Here is a 6,000-nt window from a genome sequence, read left to right as displayed (position 1 = left end):
AGATTGAGATAATATAAAAACTAAATTACTACAGCAAAGAGAAACATAAATAGTTTTGTTTTTTTTGAATCTGCAAACATAAATTGTTAGAAAATATATAAACCAACAATAATTTGCAAGTGAAATAAAATTTTACAACCTACAAACAAATAGAGAAGCAATGTAATAATAAATCAGATTTGGCGACAAGCCGACTAAACAGATTAAGGAGGCTGAGTTTGGCGGTAAACCTTCCAAACTATTCACACTAAAAAAAACCAGAAACTTTGGTGGCAAGCCTTCCAAAGCCACAAGAAGAAACTTTGGCAGTAAGCCTTCCAAAGCTTCTTTTTTTTTAATAAAAAAACTAGAATAGAAGATTAAACCTGCAGGCAAACTTGTTAACAAGTTTGAAAAAAAATTAAAATCTGAAATAAAAAACCTGCACAGTAGAAAATATTAGACAAAGAACTTCTTCTCCTCTCAAGAATGCCTCCAAGAAGGTGAACTCCACAGAATGGTAACCTTCATCAATCTCAACTTGAAACAAGGATTAGAAACCTATTCTGATACCATGAAAGGAAATACAAGAGCAAGGAAGGAAAACAAAATCCAAGTAAGTTTATTGATGAAGTAAATGTTACCAAGAGAAATGCAAAAACCTTGGAGCAATCACCCAAATTTGAGGAAGGAGGCACAATAAATTTTGAAAGGGGAAAAGCAAAGAAAAACCCCTTGTGATATTATGAATGAGGCAATGCCTAAAATGTGTGTGTGTGTGTGTGTGTGTGTGTGAGAGAGAGAGAGAGAGAGAGAGAGAGATAGAGAGAGAGAGAGAGAAGCTCTTTACAATAATTTCATTAAGGAGAAATGAGAGAGGAGACATCTCTTAAATAGAGATGAGGAGAAGAGTTACAAAGTAACTCCCATATCTATGAATGCCACCATTCATAAAATGTGTGTGCCATGTGTCCACATCCTCTTATGGAGGAAATCTAATATTCCTTAATAAAGGAAAATAAAATAAATGACTTGTCCTCGCACATGTACTAGAGGACAAATTACATGTAGGAATTCCAAAGCAATATCCTAAACTAAATACAAATAAACCTAAGCCAAGTAAAGATTAAATATTCTAACACAACGCATACTAGCCCCCACTTTTCCTACCTGGACCCACCCTTATATAGATACCCAGACCCCAAGCTACTCCCCACCAATCCACCCCCACTTCAATATTTTACCCCCATACTATGTCGCACATCTGTCACACATCCGAGAAACACCTGTTGCGTGGCTCCCAACACATTTACTATCGATGAGAGGTTTATGAGCGATCGATGAGTGAACCGATGAGGTCATTGATCCATTGCACCTCCGATAAATGCCGCACATCCACCTCACATAGATCTATATGGGTTGGGTGGGAAACCCCTACCTCCCCCAAAAGAATAGTTCTATTATAGCCCAACCTATTTGTCTGCCCTTTATAATACTAGGGCCATCTCGAGGAACCCCCCTACTATTCTAAAGGGGGCATGTTACGTATAGAATCGAGAAGAGGGTCTTAACACTTCGATCCTATATAATTGGATTTCAACTTTAGATTTCCCTTTGTATCTCATTTATAGATCCGTAACTCTCTTATGTACATATATTTTGTATTTGTTTTATTATGTCAATCTTGTTCAATGTAACCTCCTTTTACCTAGTTTGTTGGACACACTCAACCAAATCCCTATCACCTACAATCAACAAAAGTGCAAGTCCAAGATAGCTTGGCTCCTCCCTATGCATAGTAAATCAAGCCCACTCACATCCCTTGAGTTGTATGCAAAAAATATTGACCTAGGTTAATGCACATGTTAGTCCGGGATCATTTTTCCTACAAATCATCTTTACATTTATTTGCATGGTTATCATAAGTGCATAGTCCCAACACCTTATTTTATTCACTACGGCCCATTCACTAGCCCTAGACTTAATCTTATATTTTTTTCTTCACTTAAATCTTAGAGCAAAATATTTTATTTTAATTACATGTGCAACCTTGACCCACTTATTTAAAATTAAATTTTATTGAGGCCCTAAGTCAACTCAATCCAATGTTACTGGTACTTATCAGCTCATGCCAAAAAGTTCAAAGTGTGCACTTGAGACTTGAATAAAAGGCATTGTCCCTAGCTCCTTTCATTATCCTTTATTTATCCATTCTAATCAAGAGAATCCATTTGCATCGTCACTTGAAAATGAGTTGCTCAACAATCAAACCTCTATATTGCATCAATAATCTCAACTACATCAAATCTTGCATAAAACTATGTTGAATATAGTCTCCTCTTCTTGTACACTATAAGCTTCTAATCAAAGGTTGAATCATGTGCACTATGTTGTCCATGGCAACCACCTTGAAGGACAATACCCAAAACATAGTTGAATTTGAAGACCTAATACCTTCTGCCTGTAAATGCAATTAAACACAACCACATGATTGACACAATATTAAAGCTTTTATTTACATCATAAATAAAAAATTACATACAAGTGTCACCCTTGCATACAGACACAACCTTGCCAAACAACTAAAACTCTAAAATGCATTCTTTACTTTCCAAACCTTTTAATTGACTATGGACTCTCTCTCAAAATTGTATCTTTGCTTTTGTATAAGAGGCTTGCATTTTTATATCCTAAATATCCTAATGTGTGAAAGCAACCCCTTCATACACACATCTATTAAATATAGCTTTTGACAATAATTGTTAATTATTAAAGCAAAGTCTAATTCTAGATGTCTATTCAAATGGTATAGTTTTAGTGTCAATAATTAGTGGTCAATACCAACCTAAATGTTTGAGGCTATATTCAAAAAAAGTTCAAGGTTGGGTATATGGTCTTGATTCAAGTTTCCACAAAACTCTAGATTTGACAAAGCACACTGATCAAAATTGTCTATTTTCAAAGCTACCCTGGATTTTAAATATCATATATTAATCACAATCAATCAACATACCTCTCTCCAATATCAGGATATTTATTTATCTTACTCATTTTATTTTCCTAACCAAAACCTACATCTAAACTTAACTAATTTATCTAGGTCAATTACGATATTAACTGCTATACTAATTAACTATTAAAGATTCTTTTTTCTTTTCTTTTTTCACATTACAAACAATTCTTTTATTATTTGAATACAATTCATTTAATACATTAAAATTAATAAATAGTAAAAGCAACCCTTCTTTGCTAGGAGAGCACCCATCTATGTTTAAGTTTTTAACCTATCTTTAATAAGTTATCTTGGTATGCTTCATGATGAGCCCATAAATTTTCTGCTTGGAAAAAAAAATTAAGGCCAAATGTGAAACAAATAATATTTAACTCACTTAACTAAAATAATATAATATCTTCGTATTTTTCACTAAGTAAGAATCTGTTTACTAACGTAGAAAAAAATTTCAAGATGGAAAGTTCAAAGTTTTGATATAATTATTAAAATATATATAAGACAAAAAAATATTATTATAATAAATAATTACTAACTAAGATCATAGTGAGATTTGAAAATGCACAAAGACTAAAGTCTAAAAAATAAATAATAAATTAATTTAAAATTATGCAAAAACTTTCAATAGTAACAGATTCATACATAATTATGTGGTACTTCAACTAATCTTGCATGTATTAAAATTATTATAGATGTGGCATAAAACATTACATACTCCAAAAGTTATGCCAATAGAAAAAATGTGAATGCCCTAAATCTTTGTGCTAAATAGTCTCACATTATTATTACAATTTACAATCATACATGAGAAAATAGCATTTATCTAAAATTGACTTGAGAAAACCATCAATACTAAATACTAAATACACATACGTTCTTCCTTTCAAGAAATGCAAATAAAACGTCATTTATGGAGTTTTTCTCATCATGCAACTTCAAAAGTAATTCCTCATTCTATTGTTTTATCTTTTTCCCTATAAACTTGTAGGATCAAAATTCCAAAATAAAATTAATTGAAATAACGAATACTAAATCTCACATTGTCATGTTTCGAAAACCTTGCCGGTGAAAAGAGATGCCAAAAGAGAGAAAATCCATTACATTCACCATTCTCACGTCTCTAGGATCCCCTAAGTTGGCCTAATGGTGGAGAATTTGTACTCTTGTAAAAAAAATCACAAGTTCAAATCCATAAACCATCTATAAACCCATGAACACACCACCCAGAATCGTGAACCTATAAAAAGATCCATTTCCATTTATTTCCATTTCCCGTCTGTAAAACTACATCACCATGCATGCATAAAAAAGACTCTCCTTCCAAAACATGATAGCATGGCCTAAAGCCTAAGTAACGTACAAGAGAGCCAATCTTCTCGTAGCCGTAGAATATACACAGTGATCATTCTTACAAATCAGCTATGCACTCAAAAACATAGAGAGATTATATATCCTATGACACCAAGGACATTCTAAAAATCCATACCAGCCTCTCAACAACAAAACATGCACAGTTCATCAAAAAAGTCTCTCTAACATATTCATATAATCAAATCTATCCATAAGTGAATATAAGTGAGGAGAAACCATTGGAGACCCTTTCCCATCAACATACAAAACTATTTCATTGGCCACTCGCTATTACTGTCTTCAAGGATATTCCTTATGCCCATATCCATGCATATTCATAATCTTGAATCTAATTACTACAGTGGCAAAACCCTATATTTGAATTTCCTTCCACGTTAATACTTTATTATCATCCCATCTATGTGCCAGGTCTTTATTATTACAAGTATGGGTAAAGCCAAAAACATAACCACAAACAATTAAACAAAATATGCAATAGAAAAAGGTAAACCAAAGGTATTGCAATAAAGACATGGCAGATATCAACCCTCTTCTTGGGGTATACAATGTCAGAGACATTTAAGATCACATAACCCCATTTGTCAGCCTCTTTACTGATAACTCAAATCTTAATTACTTAATTCAATCAAAATATTTTTTGTAACGTAGGGAATAGATCTGCTCAGAAAACACTGATATATTTTTTCTACGGAAGGAAGAAATGGTCATGCTACCCAACAGGTTATGCGCCTGATACTACGGGACAAACGGTCTCAGAAATCAAACAAATCGAAAAGGCATGAAATCTGTCAAATGGCTTTTGAGGTTCCTTCCTGGAGCCCCTCGCTACTCTGTCTATCTACTTTTTTATATTATTAATATGATGTTCGGGTGGTTTCACCTTTTATTTAAAAATTAAAATAAACTTCTAAAAATACCACTACCGATAATATGGTGATTACGTGATATGTCCAGACTCCAAGACACCTTAGCTGTTGTACCTTTTTCCCCTAAGATTCTTTGACAAATATTGGACTACTCCTTAGGATAGAGTCCCATGTATTAGTAACAGTAATAAACACTTTGGGATGGCTAGCCATCCTCAAGACACCAAGGGACGTCCAAACATCCCCCATCTGTCTCAAGGTTAATTTGGGCTTGGTGTCTGCCCCCGGACCCCACAAGGGGTGCAAACTATAAGTCTAACCAGGTAATAGACCAATGATGAATCATGACCACAAAATCTACCAAATACATATCCCCTGTTGCAAATCTCTAGATCTTCACAATCAAAGCCACAATCAGGTTCTATCTTGTTTCATACATTTGGACAATCTGTTTAGGTCTACAAGGATTGTCATAGACAAAGTTGCCATGCTACGGTCATTATACTGCTGAATACAATGAAATCATAGTTGGCAGGAAATACCATTATTATAATGCAAATATGTCTCTGCACAAACTCAGCACAATCTCATCTATTAGCATTCCATCTAAGGTCAAACTGAAACATAACCAGTTATCTTTTTACTCAACTGTTCCTCTTCGATAATGATTTTGACATTAAAACATGCAATCTTACAGGCTTCGGGAAAACTGTGTAATAAATCTCTCGCTTGAATATACACACAAGTCAGGCATGTCTTTATTAATTCATGCTC

This window comes from Cryptomeria japonica, chromosome 3 (genome assembly GCF_030272615.1).
Source record: "Cryptomeria japonica chromosome 3, Sugi_1.0, whole genome shotgun sequence".
In the NCBI taxonomy this organism is placed as follows: Eukaryota; Viridiplantae; Streptophyta; class Pinopsida; order Cupressales; family Cupressaceae; genus Cryptomeria; species Cryptomeria japonica.
This window is presented reverse-complemented; position numbering follows the sequence as displayed.